This window comes from Agelaius phoeniceus, chromosome 7 (genome assembly GCF_051311805.1).
Source record: "Agelaius phoeniceus isolate bAgePho1 chromosome 7, bAgePho1.hap1, whole genome shotgun sequence".
In the NCBI taxonomy this organism is placed as follows: domain Eukaryota; kingdom Metazoa; phylum Chordata; class Aves; order Passeriformes; family Icteridae; genus Agelaius; species Agelaius phoeniceus.
In genome coordinates this window covers 18101286-18121658 of record NC_135271.1, presented here as the reverse complement: position 1 = coordinate 18121658, position 20373 = coordinate 18101286, and the positions used below count along the sequence as shown (strand labels likewise).

Sequence of the window (20373 nt, the reverse complement as noted above, 5' to 3'; positions counted from 1 at the left end):
AAGAAAGGAATTCAATACAATTATGAAAACAACTCACTAAGGATAACTTCTCTGAAGCTACAGATCCTTTAGGATGATTTAAACAAAAGCATCCTTTAATAATTTCTTAAGAACAGAACAAACCTGCTGGGGCTAAGGCGACCTTCCCATAAAACCAACAATGGCCACCATGTTTTGAGTTTCTAAGACAGGGAGAATGAAGCTGGAGCTTCCACAGCTTCATTTCCCAGAAAAATAAATTCCCAAAAAGCACTTACTAAAACCACATTTGTTGTGGTATCAAAGCAGATGCTGAAAGAATAAATTGCATGATCCAATAACCAGCTCTGAGTTATGCCCACCCCCATCACCCCACATTTCTGTGGTTTCAGGGGAAAAAAAGGATGAATGACAGTCAATTATCACATACATATTATTATTATGGAATTATTATCCCACACCAATGATCTTCAGAAGGCTGCCTGCACAGGACACCACAGCTGCTCCAGCCTGCCCACATTTCAGCCATGGCAATGCTGGGAAGATCTGCCCCTCATTTGGAAACACACTCATGACTTCACTGGAAAAACATCGCCTGGCAGCATTTGTTAATGAAAATAAAAAGGCCCAATTCAGCCAGCTGGCCAAGTCTAGTAATAACAGCAATTCGGGTTTGGGTTGGTATTTTATCCCCAAAACAGTAGTGGAATATTTAAGGAAACACAAAAGCTGTTTTCCTGGCAGGAACCCAACCCTGGTGCTGGCCAGGGTGGGGGAAGGTGGCCATAGATAACCAGAGAGTGCCTGAGGGAAAGGAGCTGCATCCCTCCTCTGCCAGCAGCCAGTTCCTGCCCTTTTCCATCACTTGGCTCCCTAGACACTCCAATTTCCATATCCCAGCCTGCCCTCACAAGGCTGTTCAGCTGCTTGAAGGTGCAGAGTTGTGTTTGGCAGCTTCCAGTTGCGATGCCGAGTGCCAAAACCGCTGGAAAGCCACTGGAGGCCAGCGAAGGCAGAATTTAGCTAGTTAATTAACAGCACAGACTGTCCCCAAGGTAGCCTTTTATTTTTATTTAGCTTGCAAGCACCTCTGAGATCAAGCCAAATCACAGCTCTGTTTTAATTATTTTCCTGTGAAATCAGAAGGGTTTGAATCCCCCACTCCAGCCCATTCCACAGGTAATTTAACAACACTTGCCTTTGAAACCCTATGAATGAAGGAAAGGTGAGCAAACCCCACTACATTAGCTAAGGATAATATCCATACTGTAAATTTGACAATCATTCATTTTAGCAAGAACATGCTTTCTTCTTTCTTCCCTCTGATCTGTGCAGTACAAGACATGCCAGATACAAACAGGTTATAAAAAAACCACAATAGCTTTTTGCCACCTACATCAAACATTTGGTGCTACTCCTGGCAATACTCAGGATGCTGCTTTCATGACAGAGAAGCAGATTTTTGAGGATGGCTTCCTTAATTTCAAAAATCTTGAGGGTTTTTTTGGTAAAGAACTCAGACTAAAAGTAAAAATAGAATATATATACACACACAGACACATATATATATATATGTGACTATTTTTCATAAAGAAATCCTTAGACTAAATATATCTAGAAATATAGATATATATTTCTAAATCAATCTAGAAATCCCACCTTAGAAATCCCCATTTCATCTCTTCTAGGCATTCAGAAAGAAGCTGGAGTGAGTTAAAAGCTGTAACACTACAGGCTTCCCTGCCCCAAGATCCCACTATTTAATTTTGGCTCTGCAGCCAAGAGGGTTTGACAGTTCCAGGAAACTACGTTACTTGGAGCATTTGGCCATTCCCAGAAATATTCAATAAACCTGTGCAATGCCACATGGACAGAGGAGGGTCCTTCAGCACCAGGCATTTGCAAAGCTCCTCCTGGGCTATGAGACATTAAGAAACAACATGCAACATTAATTAATATTCCAAAACCCCAATGATACATAACAGTAAAGCTGTTGCTGCTCAAAACATAGTATTTTGGCAAACTGAAGTTAAATAACAACAGATGTTTTAATTTTAGCCTCAGTTGTGTAACAGCAAGAACGAGCATATGCCTACAGCTGTGGGATGAGTTAATGAAGGAAGTCAGACTAGATCCAAAAGCAGAGTATTGGGTGTGGTTTGGGGTTGTTTTCTTAAATTACATAGAGCCACTTGTAGATTGTGCACTGTTCTTGTCCAATAAAGAGCCTGGGAAATGGTAAGGACAGTCTCCTGGGGCACAGCAACAGTGCTGTGACCTGGCAGCTGTCACTGCACAACCCCTGAAGGTGTTGCTATTCCTCTAGGAACAGAGCTGAGGGACAACATGGGCCAGGCAAAAAGCCAGCCAAGATGTCCTCTGGCAGAGAGGATGCTCCACAGCTCCCTGCCCTCATCCCACCAACAGCTGCCAAAAGCACTGATGCACAAGGGTCACTAGTGTGACAAAGGCTTGGTGGTGGCAAGGACAGAGGCAGGGGGCTGTATCCAAACTCTTGGTCCTCCTGCTGTTAGGGGAGCCCTCAGAGACAGCTTGGGACCTGTATGTATGGGGCACAGAAAACACATTTGGGCTTTGCCCAGTCCAATCCCTGCCACACCCTGAGCAGGCTGGGGAACTAGTGCTGGAAGAAAAGGTGCCAGCTCCTGCTGGGCCAGGGCAGGTTTCTCCATGGATACAGCATTTGCTTTTCATGATCTAAAATAAGCCACATGATTTCTGTTCACACTTAATAATTACACCAGCATGCATGCACTCTTCCTGCCCCAACATGGAAGGTGTGAGAAATGACCCTCACTTTTAAAATTTAATTCCAACAAAGGAATAAGGAATAACCACAGTGCTGGAAGCTCCCCCCACCATGACTACCAGCCACATGGCTCCTCTACAAAATAGATGCTCTGCCTTTTATATCTTTAGCTCCTCTGGAAGTTTTGTCAGTCAACTCTTTCCCTGCCATCCATTAGTGGAGACTACTTTTTACATTGATTGGAGGTCAGGTGTTATTATGTTAGCCCCTGGTGACAAGCCAGCCTCCCCTAAATGTCCTGGCTACCAAGGCTGTTATTACAAGGGGGGAAGCAAAAAGGACTATGGAATGACATATTACAATAACATCACCATACAACTATATAATATCTATCACTTAATTGTGAGAGCCAACTATTACATCACTTATCTATAACAAAGGCATCCTACAAAAAGTGGGATCTGCCTTCTCTGCCCCTTCAGATCTCCTGGTTATCTGAAGCACAGCCTATTTCCAAGGCTGGCTTCCCACTGGAAGCCCAGAGCAGCAGTGCAGCTCGTGTCCTCACAGCAAGGTCATGGCTCTGTCAGGCCTGGTAAACATCCCCAGGCTCCAAGCAGCCCCAGCACAGGCACAAGGCCTCCCAGAGCAGCCCAGCTCAGCCTCAGCTCACAGGGGCACACAGTGATGTTCCATTAGAGGGGGGAGCACATCCCCTCAGGAGATGACTGGGAAGTGACAATGTGCACAGCAGGCTGTGAAAGGCAACCCCAGAGTCAAAGGCTGTCCTTACACACGTGTCTAAAGTGCTGCTGGCACACTCAGCCCCTTGCACAAGGTCAGAGCACCTCCTTCTCCTCCTCTGCCCAAGGCTTGGTCCATTTTAGGTCCTCATCCTGCATGTTCTCAGCAGCCCTCCCCAGAAGAGAGGCTGCCCCAGTCACAGGCAGGCACCCAGAGACTGCTCAAGGTGGCCCAGTGTGTCACTGCTCCTAAAGCCACTTGTGCAGCTGAAGGTTATTTTTATAACCAAGGCTGAAATGCCACAGGGAACCCGGGTTTCTGAGCCAGGGACTGCAGAATGCCTTGTCTAAGACAGGAGCTTGGTATTGCTATTTCAGGCTCAGAGAATCAAAGACATCATAGAATGGCTTGGGCTGGAAAGGACCTTAAAGACTAACTCACCACAAGCCCCTGCCATGGGGAAAAGAAAAAAGAAGAAAGGAAGGGGAAAAAAAAAGAGACAGGTCTCAGTACTCCCTGACATGGAAAACTTCAAAGTCCATGAAACAAATGCAGAAAGGCTCACCCACAGACAGGTGCCCTGGGAAACACATGCCATGTCAGGGGCTTGCCAAGACCAGGTGTGATCTCCTACAACAAACAGATTTCCAGCTTTGGGAGAATGAGTCTGCTTACAAAATAAGACATTTTAAACTCCCCCACCCCCCCACCACTACCACTCCTTTCCATGTGCATGCAACAAGGGTGTGTGCATTTCTTCCAATGAAAGAGTTCTCCAAAAGTATCATAAATTACACAGTGCAAACATTCTCATTTGTCAAGGAATGGCATGGCAGAAAAGTTGACTTTTTCCTTGCTATCACTGGCATATATTTCCTCTCTGTGCAGCCCCAAAAACAACTTAAATACCTGTGATCACAGTGAATTTCATTTTATGCCCAGCAGCTCTCAGCAAGCTCTGCTGCAGCTTCCAGCCTTACAGAAGGTCACTCAAGAGCCACAAGAGCAGCAGAATGCACAGCATCAGTGCACCAGCCCTGGAAGCATTCAAAAGGTGCAGATGTGGCACTTGGGGACATGGCTTAGGGGCACACCTGGCAGTGCAGGGGGAATGGTGGGACTCACAGAGTTTTCCTAACCTTAACAACTCCATGTTATAGGAATGGCAAAGCCTTCTTGCAGTCAAGCTGGTACAGGGACCTGTAGGTCTGCAGCAGCCTCGGATTTACCACACATACAAGAAACCTGACTATTCCAACATCCTGCCTGAACATGGTGAGCAGAGAAACACCACCAGAGGCTTCTGAGAGCAACTTCACAGCCCTGGCCTCATCAAGAGAGGAGAATCAACCATGTTTTCTTTGCTTCCACCACCCCATAAACAAGCCCAAGAGAAACATCTCCAGCAAGTGCAGACAGAGCTGAGGCCAAATGCTGCTTCAGGCAGCACCAGGGAAGCCTGGATCCTGCCTCCCCCAGAGGAAACAACAGCAACTGGCTCAAGATATTCCTGAAGAACACAAGTTGGTGAGCCTCTACAGGGGCAGTAAGCACTGCCATCCAGTTAGAGCAGCTTCCTCTGCTGCAATTCAGACATAGGGGAAGATGTAGGAATACATATATATATATATAAAAACCAGGATGTACATTCCTCAAGATCAGACTCTTGGGGGAAAGCTTCCCTGGGAGCACAGGCAATCCTCACTTCCCCAAAGACCAGCCTTCCCAGAGGTGCAGCACCCAGCCCTGGCAGAAGTTTTGCAGATAAGCAACACATGACCCTCCTTGGGATTACAGCCACTATACCTGCTTCCCTGCTCCTGCAGGTCTGACAGCATCTGCAGTGCCTCTGCCCCACATCTGGATGTGTGAGGCCACATCTGGAGTGATGGGTCCAGTCCTGGGCTCCCCAGGACAAGGGAGACACACACTTGGGGTAGTTAATCCAGCTAAGGGCCACTAAAATTATTAAGGAACTGGAGTGTCTTCTACTTGAGGAAAGGCTGGAAAAGAGGACTCAAAGGAAATCCCATAAATGTGCATAATACCTGGTGGAAAGGAAGAGGAGGAGGGAGACAGACTATTCCCAATGGTGCCCAGTGCCAAGAGACAAGGAGCACACAGTTTTTGGGATCATTTTCATGATTTTTTTAATTGTCAGGAGGTTATGGAGCCCCCAGGTCTCCACCCATGGAAATATTCAAAACCTAACTAGATGCAGTCCTAAACAACCTGCTTTATCTGATCAAAGTGGACTCCAGTGAGTCTGCAGCACCATTTGGACAGTTGGCAAGAGGATAAAAATGTGTATTTTAGCAACAGAGATACAGGCACCTCAGCTATTTGTGTCAATGTTGCAGTTTCAATAAAGGGCAGTGAGAAGAACAGAACACCACTTCTATAAAAGCTTGAACAGCAACCAATCTCTGCAATGAGATTTATTCTGAGACTGGGAGTAATTCATGTTTACCAATGGGTAAAGTCTCTCCTTAGGGCTTACTGAGGGAGGCAGAACAGTGAAACATTACTATGCTTTTTGACAATGCCTTACAGGCCTGCATTTGAAAGAGATTTTCCCCAAAATATCTTTTCCTTTCCTGCTAATAAGATTACCTTTGACTATCCTGTCCTTTGAGAAGCTTTAAAAATCAGTAGTTCAGTATCTCTGCAGTATTACACAGTGAAAGATCTAGATCTGAAATAGTTACACTACTGGATTTTATCTGGTGCTTCTTATTTATCCAAAAAGCAAGAACAGTTTACCTTAATTTCCTTGTCTTTTAACTGCATATTAGCTAGCAGACAATTAAACTGGCATTCCCTAGGCAAGTTTTCCATCTCCAGCCACTGGTTCCTATAATCCCTCTCATACTGTTTTTGGCATCTGGTGTTTCTTTTACCTATGCCTTCATACATGCTCTTTCAGCACCTTAGGGGAGGCAGCTCTGCTCAGCTGTACTTGTTATTACATTCCCAGTGGATGGATTCAGTGGAGACACTGCATTTTATCACAGAATCACAAAATTATGTGCATTGGAAGGGCTCTTAAAGATCATCTAGCTCCAGCCATGCCTGCCTCAGGCAGCATTTCATGCTGCATTTCCCCTCAAAGCCAAAGCAGTGGCCTGATGGGGTGCTGGAGAAAGGTGAGAGAGCAGACAAAAATAGGGAAGGAGAGGGAAACAAAATATGGATTTAAAGATGCTCAGAGGACAGAGGGACAGACTTCCAAGGCAGACAGACAAATATGTCACTGTCAGCTGCCACTGCAGCACTGGCAGCAGACCAGCTGCACACAGGAGGAGGCATGAGACATCACCCAGAACGAGTTGTGGAGTTGTTTCTGTTTCTCAGGGATTACAGCAAACACCAGGATCTATTATGTGCAGAGCCCCACCTTCCCCCCACCCCTACACACAATACATTCCATGGATTCATTTCTTTCTTTGCAGAAGTACCCAGTTTTCCTCATTTCTTGGAGCCAGGTTTAGCATTCAAAGCCACCTTCCTGGGAAAAACAGGCCATGGAGGGATTCAGACAGATTGCATCATCTGGAATCATTCCTTTAACTGAAATGAGGAAGGACAGGCAACCAGACCATGCTCACTGTGCAGCTTGGTGAAACAAGTGCCTGCAGGAACCACTCCCTTCATCATCTGACAGGGCAGGGATGCAGCCAGTAGCAAGAGCTACAGCTGGACCTTTCCCCAGATGGAGATGGAAAAAAGAGGCAGGAGGAGCCCCAGGGCTCAGCCCTTCCATCCTGCTAAGCAAAGCCAGTGCACATTTAACCTGATGGCAAGTGTTGGGGAAAGAAGAGAAACTAATAAAACAAATAAAATAATGCAGCATTGCCAGCTGGTCAAAGGAAGGGATTGTCCCACTCTGCTTTGCACTGGTGTGGCCTCACCTCAAGTCCTGTGTGCAGTTTTGGGCACCACAAACAAAAAATGTGGGTTTTGGGTACCAAAAAACACATCAAGCTGATAGAGGGCTTCCAAAGAGGGACCACAAGGATGGGAAAGGGTCTGGAGGGGAAGCCTTATGAGGAGGGGCTCAGGTCACTTTGCTCAGCCTGGCAAGACTGAAGGGAGACTTGACTGTGGTCTTCAACATATTCCTGAAGGCAAGCAGAGGGGCAGACACTGACCTCTTCACTCCTGTGACCAGTGACAGCACTCAAGGAAGGGGCAGGGAGCTGAGTCAGGGGAAGTTTAGGCTGGATATCAGGAAAGGACCTGTAAGATCATCAAACCCTAACACCAGTGCAGGTTCCACCATTAGGCCATGTCCCTAAGCACCACAGACACCTTCTGAACACTTCCAGGGATGTGAGTCTGCCACTGCCCTGGGCAGGACCTTCCAATGCCTGATCATCCTTTTAGTGAAGAATTTTCCCCAGTATCCAACCCAAACCCCCCCAGTACAACATGAGGCCATTTCCTCTGGTCCCTTGCTCCCTGGGAGCAGAGCCCAAGCCCCTCCTGGCTGCACCCTCCTGTCAGGGAGCTGTAGAGAGTGAGAAGGTCCCCCCTGAGCCTCCTTTTCTCCAGGCTGAGCCCCCTTCCCAGCTCCCCCAGCTCCTCCTCATCAGACTTTTGCTGCAGACCCTTCCCCAGCTCCACTGCCCTTCTCTGGACACGTGAATCATCTCCCCCCACACACACTGAGGTCAGGCTATGAGATGTTTTACACCAGTTGTGGCACAGGGGAAGCTGGCAGGGACTGTTTCAGGGTAATCACACAGCTCCTATTAAAAGCTGCCTTTGGCCAGAGGTTCTTAAAGAATTTTAATGGACAGAATCCAATGTGAACTGGTAGTAAACATTTTTTTTTTCCATATTAAGCCACGTATCCACAATGGATCCCCTGTCTAGGGCTAAGGGTGGGGTGGGAGTCAGAGCAGTGAAGACCACCAGGGAGCAAGGGGGACAAGGTGGATTTTTTTGCACTCTCTGTGATGTGGAGGCTTGGCAGACAGACACATCTTCCAGCCAGTAGCTGCTCAGCTCCTCAATCAAGTCAACCACTGGCAGATAGTCTGAGTCAAGGAGGCACTGCCATTTCCCAGGAAGCCTCTGGAAGCAAGATGTTAACTGGGATTACTCCAGCCTGGCTGCCCTTAGAAGTAACCACTGAGGTAGTGTAAGGCTTCTGAAAATTTATGATCAGCAGAGAACAACCAGCAGGAACAGGCAAGAAACAACAGCACCAGCAAAAGAGCAATGCCCAGAGAACACCTGGTCAAGGGACTCATAACCATTAAAAGGCAAAAGAAATAGCAAACACCACTGCAAGGTCCATCTACACCCTTCCTCTCAACACACACACACTATGCCAGCCAGTAGGTAACAAACATTACTGGAATGACATCCTCTTACACATAATTAATATATTAACTCATTTGACTGCTGAATGCCCAGTGATCAATACTTAATTATATTTCCAGGCAACAATGCCAGCCAGAAACTGCATTGAGTAGACTTTGCAGATATTTAACTCCAGGGTAAAAACAAAACCATCACAGAATCAGCAATAAAGGGGAGTTACATACAGGAGCTTCAGCAGCACAGAGAGGAGAGAAAAGATCACATCACAAATGTCTCCACAGCAAAGGAGGAAGAATTGAGCCATGAAGGTCAAGAAAGACTGTCAAAACAGGCTGAAATCATAGTTTCAAATGACAGGAACATAAGGATGAAGCTCTTGCAGAGAGAAAAAGGGGAGAAGTGGGAACAGCAAGGGAAGGGGCAGAAACAAGGATATTACAGGAAGGTGGACACCCATAGGACACCATTAAATGTTCAGTGAGCTTTGTCTTCCAGTAGAAAGGTCACAGCAAAAGCAGACAAGTGGGGCTGCCACAGCAAAACCAAAGCCCATCTGGGCAGACAGGGAGAAGAGCTGGCAGGGGGATCATTTCTGCTCCTAGCCTGGTGGCCTGAAGCACCTACTCACTGAGCCCTCTCTTCTCCACAGGGCACACGAGGCACAGATTGGACAGATGCTCTCCTTCCATCAGCTCAGAAAGAATAAGCACTCAGGGGCACAGCAGAAGGCAGAGAAGAGCTGGGAGCAGAGAGAACTCTCCCTATTTACTGCCTCAGTGTCTAGTTTGCTATAAGGGCATCAAGTACTTCACTCCATCAACTTCCATTTGAGAAGCAATTGTGCTTATGCCAATCAGTGTTTCCCAGAAAAATCTTAACCTACGACTTTTGAAACATGTCAGCTGACCCAAAAGTAACATCCAAGCCTGATCTCTGCACCCCTCCATCTCCTCTGGTAACAACTCTTCCAACAGCAATATGGACTTGCACTTGCCCAAAGTAGGAAAAGACTAAAAAGTCTAAAATTTATTCCTGAAGCCCTCCCTTGTTCACAAGTGTCCAGAAATACAAGGATACAATGAAAGCACAAGGGCAAAACCATGAGAAATCCTTTGAAGATCCACAGAAGTATTCTTCCCAGCTAACAGTTTCCCTGCCTCTTCCTGGAAGATTTGCTAAATTAGCATCTAAAGGGTACATTGCAATCCAGACCTGAGTAAAGGGATTTTCTGGATGGCCCTGAATGCACCCTTCTAACACTGGCAAGTAGCTATCTCAGGCTGCCTTTTCAGCAGAGAGGATATTCCACCAGTAGGAAGGACCACCCTGCCACCACTGTTCAGAGAGCTGCACAGCTCAAGGACAAGCTGAAATGTCAAACCTCTGCTTCCCCCTACCTCCTCAAAACAAGTTCCATTAATCAGAAACAGTACTTCAGCATCTACAATCAAGCTGGGATTTCACCAAAACACCTATTCCAATAAAACATGTCAGCAGTCAAAAAGCCTGAGTGTATTCAACCACACCTGAGGTAGGCAGCCCTCACCCTTGGCTGGGTGAGGAGGAAGGAGCCCTGATTTCATTTACTAAATTCTCTGTTCAGTAAATCTGTTCTCCTGGCAAACTGGCAGCCTCTTCCACCACATGCCTGTACAGGCAACATCTCCAGAACACCACTCCAAGGTCTCTGCATGCCAATGCCCCACCTACTGCTAAAGGGATTGCAGACACACTCTCAGCTCCTGCAGTGATGCTGGCAGGATGCTTGGGGGTACTTTGGGGAGCAGGGAAGGGGTCTGCAAAGTGCTGACTTGCTCCAGGGAATACTGAATGCAATATTGGATTGCTTGGCTCTAATGGAACTAAAGTAAAAAAAAAAAAAAAAAAACCAACTGTAATTGACTTCCATGTTAATGACACAGAGGCAGGGCTGCTTCCCCTGGAAAGATCGACATGGAATGTGAAGCAGTATCAATACCATGGCCAGTATCAACACATGACATTTGGAAACTTGGCACAGAGACAACAGCAAGCAGACTCCACAGTAGCTCAGGGTGCTGGTAAATGAGAGCTTAGCTTGGCTTAGCTTATCCAAGCATTATTTGTTCAGTCTTCCACCCTGCCTCCTCCAGGTCCTGCACACAAACCCAACTGCCCTGCACCAGGTCAGCTCCCTGCTTCTTTAATGAGCTGAGCCAAACCAAGGGAGCTGAGTGTGGTCAGGAGCACAGGGAGCTCTGTCAGACAGCTGGACTCATCTTTCAGCCTTCAGTCCCAGGGTCTAAAGTACCCACAATCTATCTTAGACAGAAGTAAAAATTCATCAGTAGCAACATATCTCTAGCAGCCTGACATGAATGAGCACACCAGCACACCCAAGTCCTCAGGACAGGTTCACAAGCAAGGACAGAGGGATGTCTGCAGAACCTCTCACAGCTGGAGGAGCAGGGGGACTCAGTGGATTTGGCCCTAGTGGTACCTACAGCTTTCCTCCTGTGCAGTTCACTAGTTTGTTTTTTGTAACAGTTATTAGGCACTGGATGTTTTAAGTACCCAGCTAAGCATTTTGAGGAAGGTGCTGCTTTATACTCCCAAGGCTTTCCCTGCTGGCTGCTGTCAAAAGATGGGAGTGCCCAGTTTGGATACTCTTTTTGTTCTGACAGAGCACACCAGCTCCTATGCCAAACCTTCTGGGTGGGTAGGGATGATCTTGTCACTGTAAGAGATGCAGCAGTGACAGCACCAGCCAAGCCATGAGAAATGTGAAAATCATCGGAAGACCCACCCCAACCCTCACCTTGCAAACACATTTCTCCCACACACAGGAACCATAGAAAAATAAATGTCTGACCATCAGAAGGAAGAAACAAAGTCTCTGATCAAACATTGCAGCAGCAATTCTGACTCTGAGGGCAGCCTGGAAGCAAAATACAGAAGCAGCTTCAGAAACAGCTCAGGGATCAACATCAAGCAGCAGGTTTTGACCTGCTCTAACACCAGCTCATCAACAGCTTGAAAAATCTTCCTTCCTCCCCTATTTCACCTTCTCCTTTAGTACTTTTAGCTACGGATTTCTTAGCTGGGTTCTGCCTCTTCCCAAGGACCTAATTAGAAAAACAGCCAGCCAAAATGCAGAGGCCACAGCTCCACAGGGAAAAAAGGCAGCATGTGGCATGGGAGAAAGAAGATGACCAGAGGCAGGACTTGGCACAACACCTCAGCTTTGACTTTTTTGACTTCCCAGCCACACTCAGCCACAGAAGAGCCCCCATTTTTAGACAGAAGGTAAAGGAGGGGAGCAGCTGGCAGAGGACTCCTACAGAGAAACCTGGATGCACACTCTGAATAAAAAGCCTTGGGAGTGAATTCTGTGTCTCCCACATCTGTCTGTTCAACAGTTACAATGAACACTGCTACAGCATCTTTTCCTTCCCTTCTTCCCCACAGAATGAGTTAAATCTGTATAGTTAAGCCTGCTGTGCCTCCCCTCTCCTCCTAAGGTCCCATAACTGTTCCAGGAATGAGCTTTCCACCATGCCTACAGTCCTCTCTTGCTTTCCTACTCACTCTTTAGGGGTACTGGGATGTCAACAGCTCTGCCTCAAAACCCAGAAGGGAGAGCTTAGTAAAAGATGAGCCCACCAAGACTACACAACAAAAAACTACCAGCTCAAGACTATCAGGAAGCTGGTGGTAAGAGGCTGTGCAAGCCCACCAAGGATGCAGCAGCTTTCAGACACATACAACAACAAGGTGCCTGAACTGGCTCCTGGAGAGGTGCTGACATGAAAAAATCATGCAGAGATGCAGACATGAAAAAATCATGCTGAGATGTCTGGACACTAGACTTTCCCCCACAGGGACCTCAAGAAAGAGAAAAAAATACAGCAGATATGCATAAGATTTGGAGACACACATCTCTGCATCTTGATTTACACAGCCCTGTAAGTTACATGTTCTGTGTTTGCAAACAGCAGATTCCTGACTGGTCCCAGGCACACGACAGAGCATAGGATACACATAAAACCAGTGCTACTCCCTCAGCCACTCCTCTGCCCTGTGTGGCCCAGGGCACATACCCAGAGAGGAGTATGTGCCTCTAAATGAAGGATGCAAACATGACAGAAACTTCCCTTCAGATGCGAACATGGGGATTTTACAAGGAATAAACAGGCACAGCTTGAACTGCAGCGTAAGCAAACAAACAGAAGAAAACAGAATTAGAAGAGAAACCCAGCAGAGGACTCAATGCTCTGCTCTGCTTTATGAATGGGCATGAGGTGAAAAGGAAGGCTTGGGGGATCTCTGCAGTGTGCAGAGACCAGGCTCCAGTGAGACCCAAGCCAGTAGCACAGACACATCCTTTGCTGGGACAAAGGGATAGAAAGTTCCAGCTTCTTCTAAGGAGTTCCCAGTGCTTGACCCTGGGCAAGAACAATGAGAAGTTGAAAAAAGCCTTGCCCCACCTTACTTTCTTTTTGATGAGCTTTCAGTGCTGCCCTAGTTAATCCAATCAGTCCCTGACCTTTCTAACAGATCCCTGCCTCTGCTTTCCAAACAGTAGCTCTTTCCTGGCCTCCAAACAGTGGCATCCCAACCACTGGGGTTCAAGTTACCCTTTCCTGAAGGCAGCAGAGTCAGCATTTCTATTGCTTACTGTATTCTTGCCCTTGTTTGCTTGTTGAACTGTCATGTCTTCTCTCCTCCCCTGGGCTAAGTAGCCAACATTTCCAGTCTTGGCCACAGGCCTTATTTTCCAGACAAAACCTGCATATCCTATTTTGAAGCAAGAAACATAGAGCAAATTCCTGGTAGCTCACAGAAAAAAAAAGCATGTTACAATTCTGTACTTAACCTGAGATAGCATTGCCAGCGAATTCCTGCCATGTGCAGTGGACAAATTTCTTTCCCTGTTCTTTTTTCCCCACCAATTAATTCCATGATGGATCTGAAGGACAGCAGGAAGCACAGGAAAGAAGAAAGTCAGTACAGACTAATGACTGCAGAACAGGCTGGGAAGATATACCAATTTTCTGGCAGTTGCAAAAATGTTACAGGCAGAATAGGCAAAAAAGCCCAAAGCTTAACTTGTACCCTGTAAGTATTTTAATCAGCTGTTCTCAGTTCCAGCAGGTCTGCCACAGAATTGTATTAAAAGCACCCATGAGGTCAAATTCTTAACACTTTCATTCCAGTTTTTAAATTGCAACAGAAATACTGTAATGACAACTTGATGCTAAAATAGTCAAGGGGCAGGGTGACTGCATGAATGTATTTGGGACTGGGATCAGGGCAGGAGCAGAAAATTCCACTTTGGCACTTCTTAGCTGTACCAGGGGACAGAAAGAAGTCACTGAAAGTGGCCTGGAGGGAACACCCACAGGAGCACCCACAGGCAGCCCTCTGGCCTTGCACCTTGTGTGGCCAGCCACAGGCAGAGGCTGCACACCAACACCTCACAAAGCATTAACAGAAGGCACTTGGAGGGCTTGAACTGCAGCCTGCTGTCCAGCAAACAGCACCACTGAGCTAAGAACATCCCAGGCCTGACCACAGCTGGGTGCAATGCCCAAGCAGAGAGCCCCTGGCAGGCAGCACCTCCCATGAATTTTTATTTTGGAGGATCTGCTTCCAATCCATGTGGGCACCAGAAATTCAGAACAACTATGGGCAAGGGGTCCTGCAACTTCACTGCCATTTTACTGAAGGATCTCTGCCCACCTTGAACCCAGCATCTTCCAGTTTGTTTTTTCCCCACTTATCTTACTGGAAGACACTGGGAACAAGTTCAGTCTCTGGGGCAAACCTATTTGATTAAACTTCATCAGCTCCTCTTTTTGTCAATTGATCAGAGCTCTTTTCCAAGCAAAGGAGCTCTGATCAATTGAGTCATTGCTCATATTTCACACTTTTGGCACCAATGCCAAAAACCTGATCTGCAGATAAATGTGAAAGCTCAGGAAGGACAGCAGTGGCTGCAGACAGTGCTGTGAGCTCCTACACCTCCTTTGAGGTGAGGCACATGGGTTTTTCCTGCCCCTGTGCTAAGGAAGCTCAGTGAACCTGGCATCACTTTCACAGCCACAAGGACCTGGGCAATGCCTACCACACAGCAGAAAGAAAAGCAGAAGGAGAGTTTCTACAGACACTTCCCGACTGCTCCAATCAATTCTTTTTATGCAGTAATTACTCTGAACCTTACTCAGAGCTTTAGGACCATGGCAAAATTTCCACTGTGGCATTTTAACTGTTGATTAATTCTCCTCTCCTGGCACTCACCCCTCCTTGGATTCTCTAACATGCCTGGTCTCAGGCTCCCTGTGGCATGAGTTAGTTTCCCCACTCACAACGCTCCATGCATTGACAGTGAAATGAAAAAAGTAATCACATGTCAGAGCTTGCCCTTGATTGTTAAGTCTGTGTGGCAGATTAGCGTGGTGTGGTCCCCTCCCCATGCTGCCCTATCTATTGCTCAAGCATACGTCAAGGAGTTAATCCCACCATCTGCAGCTGTCAGAGCTCCTGCACTCCAGGAAAGGCACACACCTGCACTTTGGGAGCACTGAGGAAACACTGAGTCCAGCCACATCTTCTACCACTGAGCAGACACATTAAATATAATCATACTCATTTCTTTTACCCAATAGTCTTTTTAGGCAATATATACAAAGTAATTTTAGATTTAGACACAGAAAAGAGCAGCACAACTTAACCAGTAAAACACCAGCAGACTTTCATTATTTACATAATTTAAGAATTATTAGCTCAATCCAGTCACATTCTGATCAGTCAGTTCAAACACCACTTGCATCTTAAGTGGCTTTATAACACAGAGGACGAAAACACTAACATAAAGTAAGGAGGTTGAGAATACCCAGGAAAGCTTCCCCAGCAGCTTCTGCCAGGCATATGTTTGATCTGCAGCCCCCAGCTCAGCTCGGCAACACCTGACACACATGATTGGCAATGCAGAACACTTCCCATTCTTCCCTTTTTTAGGGGGACACACAGCAGCTTTCAAAATTGGGAAATATTTGAAGAACAGAGCTGGAAAAATAACCACCTGGAGAAGTACAAGGCATAAAATCCTTGCTCTTCCTTTCTGTGATTGGAAATGGAACTCGAGCCCAATCCCAGCACTATTGCAGCTTAGCCCCTGCTGAACCCAGGCACCCCTCCTGCCCCACAGGAGCACACAGCCCTCCCTGCTCAGAGGGTTTATGTCTAGGCCAGAAGCAAGATGGCTGTTCTACCACAGCACTGTACAACTGATGAACATCGATAAGGAACTGCTCCACCACAAGGTCAAGACTGAAGCTGTCAAGCAGGAGCCCCTCAAGGACAGATCAAGGCCATCCTATGTCTGCATGAAGCCTCTATGTGATCATAATGGCACTTTAACCTTGAAAAGGTCGTGCTAGCTCTAGCATTCAAACATGACACAGTGAGCTACCACTTCTGATGGGGTTTTTTTCATGGTGGTGATGCTGATTAAACAGTTCAACAAGCCAAGCCCATGAAAACACTCATTCCAGGTGGTGCCCAAGCATGTCAGGTCTCCTTCCCTCCTCCTGGGAGCACAGACTGCCCTGTAAGTGGAACTGGTCCAAACACTGCTTCACATCTTTTCTGGCTGCCACTGCCACTTCTGGTGGCTGCTGCTTTTGTGCTGTCTCAACTGCTCTTCCGCTTCAGCTGACAATTCAGAGCTCCCAAAAGCCCTGAGGCACCAACAGGATCACCAGCTCTGTCATCTTACACAACACAGACACTCACACAGCATCCTCCCCCCTGGACAGAGCCACATCCACACCCTGCTCCCGCTGCTCTGCTGGCTCCAGGGACACAGAGCACCACCCCACCACCAAGAGACCCCTGGGACCCTCACCTCACTGCAGACCTCCCACAGAACTCTTCATCTGCTGACATGGAGGAGAGGCTTCCCCCTGTCAGGGAGCTCTTTGTCTGGCCCACAACGATTCTCACACAAGACTTGTTTTTCAGAAAAGGTCTTAGAGCAAGCCTCTCTACTCCAATATACCCATTTGGCTCACTTAAACACAGAAGAAATCTTTTAAAAAAGGAAAATCAAGGTGTGGGCCCCTCTAAAAGAGGTAAAAGCTGTTTTGTTGGGTTTTTTATCTCCAGCCCTTCACCTCTTCACCTTTATTTTATTTCAGCCCTGCAGGTCAGCATTGGTTCCCCATTTTCAAATGACATTTCCCTGGCAGAACCTATTTTAAAGCAAGCCAAATTTTAAAAAAGTGGCAGGGCTCTGCCACTTTGTACTTGATGCTCTTGCCTGCCAGCAGCACAGGCAGACAATGAAGTCCATTTACACTGTCTGCACAAGCATCAATGGGCCCAGCCTCATTCACCTCACACAGAGATGAGATCAGCAGCTGCCAGCACAGAGCTGTGGAGAGAACACCCATGATGTTAAAAGAAATAACAGGGGATGGCAAAGGAACAAACTACCACGAATAGGTGCTTCTCTGACACTCCTTGTCAGCCCTCAGAGCTGCCAGACATTTGGCATTGCCTTGATCTCCTTAGGTCTGGGACTGCAGCAGCAAACCTTGAGACTGCCCATCCATGCCCTCACCTCTCACTCAGTGTCCCCACGCTTACAGGGCAACAAGGACTGGAATCCTTCCTGTGCTCCCAGAACAGAAGAGCTACACACCCCTCACCAAGCAGTATCTGCAATACTTAGGCTCACCACACCCAAAAAAAAACCACCTACTGAGAACACCTATAACCTCAACAAAATACCATGCTAGCTCCCAGGAGAGACTTTCATTATATGAGGGAAGGCAGCAATCTTCCTGCATTGCACAGAAGATGCTGGCAGGAAGAGTGTTGCTCTGCATGAAGAAGGCTGTGGCATGAGCACTGTGCCTGCTAATTTCCTAATATGGATCACAGTCCAACGGAGTTCAATCCACACGCCTACAGACTCATCATGTTTCTCACTTGGTGTAAGACTGAGTTTCATCTTTTTACCCTGCTGACAGGATATTAATTTTACCTAATGGCCCAAGAGCTGCCAAGAGCTATGAGCCATTGTTCACATTTTTATGGCTTTGTTCAGCTTTCCTTCCCTGATGAGGAGCTCCCTATTAGCCCTGACTTTGCTGAGGTGTCGCAGCATGACGTGAAGAAATGCCAGCTACATGGTGGATCCCAAACCAGAAGTGCAAAGCACAATCTGGACTTCTCCAGGAGGCAGGACTGATCCAAGCTACTGTGCCAGGAACAACATTTTGACAGTATCAAGAAGGTTGTTCCATCTCAGCAGTTTGTGGCTTTGGATATTGCCACCCTAAAAATAATTCAGGGCAGAATTGTGCTACAAAACTGTTAGCAGCCAAGTGCATGTTGCTTCAGTAAAGGCCCCATGCATGTGAGGAACACAAGGCACTCCCAAATTCCTGAGGGACCTGTCCCTTGGCACCTTTGGGTAGAGGACAGGGAGATGAAGAAGCCTGCAGGATGGCAAAGCACACAACACACTGTGGGTAAGAGAGAAAGGTGTCGTGTCTCGCCCTGCCAACCCTCCCACCTGCTCCACCATGTCAGGCCAAAGAGCAAAGATTAATTAATGAAGCTTGGCTTCCACTGAGGACCCTCCAAAATCAGTCAGCTGTTGGAAACCAGTGGCTGATACTGCTAAACCTAAAAACAAATTCCTGCTATTCCAGCTGTCTTGAACCAGCTTCCCTTTTCCCAAAGTCAACAACATGCAAAACATCTCCAGTAACATGGGCATGGGAGATGTTCACTCCTAGCCAGGACTTGGACCCAGCTCTTCCAGAAGCCTGAAACACCCTGGCTACACAGTGCTACAGCCGCCTTCTATGAATGTTACATAATAAATAATGCATTTTAAGTATTGTGATGCTGGACTCCAAATCCCAGCCCCACTTAGCCTTTAAAGACAGTGCCATAATTATTTATAGTATTTCCATTCCAGAGGGTGGTGGGGGGTGTGCTATCAGATCTCATTTAAAGATTACTTTTGGATGAAGCAAGACTGGTTCTTTAACATTTTCTTCAAGCAGGAAAAGGTGGCAGCAGCAGCTGGAGTGCAGCAAACAAATCCATAGATGCATATGGACATATAGGTCAAATAAGAATTAAGCTGAGCAAAAAACAAGTTAGCTGTGAAATATTCTTTTGGCTGTTTTTCCACATACTGTGCTGACCATTTGTGGTTTAATCTTAGAGAAGCTCTCTCTCATATGAGCCTGCAAGCTCCCTAAGCTTCAAAGAAGCAATTTTTACTATAAATAATCCATATTTCTTTATACAGGCTAAGGTTTTCATATGAGCATTGTTGTTTTGTACACTTAATGCACCAAGAAAAACTGAAGTAGGAACTGGAAAATTTTGTTCTATGCCCTGCAGAGATGAAAAATAATCAAAAATATAGACCTGACCTAGAAAAAGGAAGACTTATTCTGCTGCCCTCTAATGAGCACTTCTAACATCTGAAAAAGAACACTCTGAAAAGAGATCTGTTCTGCAATGCCACAGGTACGTCCTCTTGTGCTACAAAACTGTCAGCAATGCAGACACAGCTGGAGCAGCACCTCCTACACAGCAAAGACAAGCAGAAGAAACACCTAGATGGGCCCAAGATCTCTTCTGTACTTCCCTGAATTCAGACTGGAGTGTATGGCTGTGTCCTGTTCTGCTCCCTTGCCTTGCCTTAAAAGAGGGAGGGGAGCAGTTCCTAGTTCTGACCTTCAGGACACCTGTGTACCTGGTTACAGGTGTACACCTGACCTTGTTACAGGTACCACAGACATGGTGGAACCATGACTTGCTTCAACACCTGGGAGCCTCAATTAAAAGCAAAGGAATTCAGTTCTATACCAGAGTGTCTCTGCATCTGCACAACACTCAGAAGACATTCAGCTGAAAAACATAGTAAGGAACCACCACGGGGAAAGTTGTACCTCGTACTGAGTTTCATCTCAGTTTTTACCGAGCTACTGTGATGCTGTGTGCTGATCTTGGCCAGCTGCCCACCCAGCTGTGCCCTCCCTCCTCAAAAGAACAGGGGAGAAAAATAAGATGAAGTTTGTGAGCTGAGGTAAACAACAGGGAGATCACTCAGCAATTACCATCACAGGCAAAACAGACCTGACTTGGGGAAAATTAATGTAATGTATTGCCAACTGAAGTAGAATTGGATGATGAAAAACAAACACTGAAATACCTTCTCCCCCACCAACCCCCTTCTCAGCTCCACTCCTTCATTCTGACTTCTTCATTCCCAGCTCCCTTGAGCAGTGCACAGGGCCAGGGAATGGCATTACAGTCATTCTCTGCTGCTCCCTCCTCCTCACACTCACCCACCGGGGTCCTGGTGACTGGAGCACCTCCTTTCCTCCTTTTCTGTCCCTAGTCTTTATAGGGCTCTCTCACTTTATTCCTACTCCTTCTTAGTGATCTGTTTTCCCAGAGACAGCACCATTGTGCCTGACAGTCTCAGCTGTGGCTGCACTGGGTGCACTTCAGCTCTTTGGACCTGGCTGTGC

The 20373-nt window shown here is 46.8% G+C and overlaps 1 protein-coding gene across 2 annotated transcripts in view; it reads right to left on the bottom strand.

Annotated features, from left to right (window-relative positions):
* The window catches only part of SLX9 (SLX9 ribosome biogenesis factor), a 40323-nt gene that overhangs the window by 8484 nt on the left and 11466 nt on the right, over positions 1–20373 (bottom strand). The gene's annotated exons all lie outside the window — the stretch shown is intronic.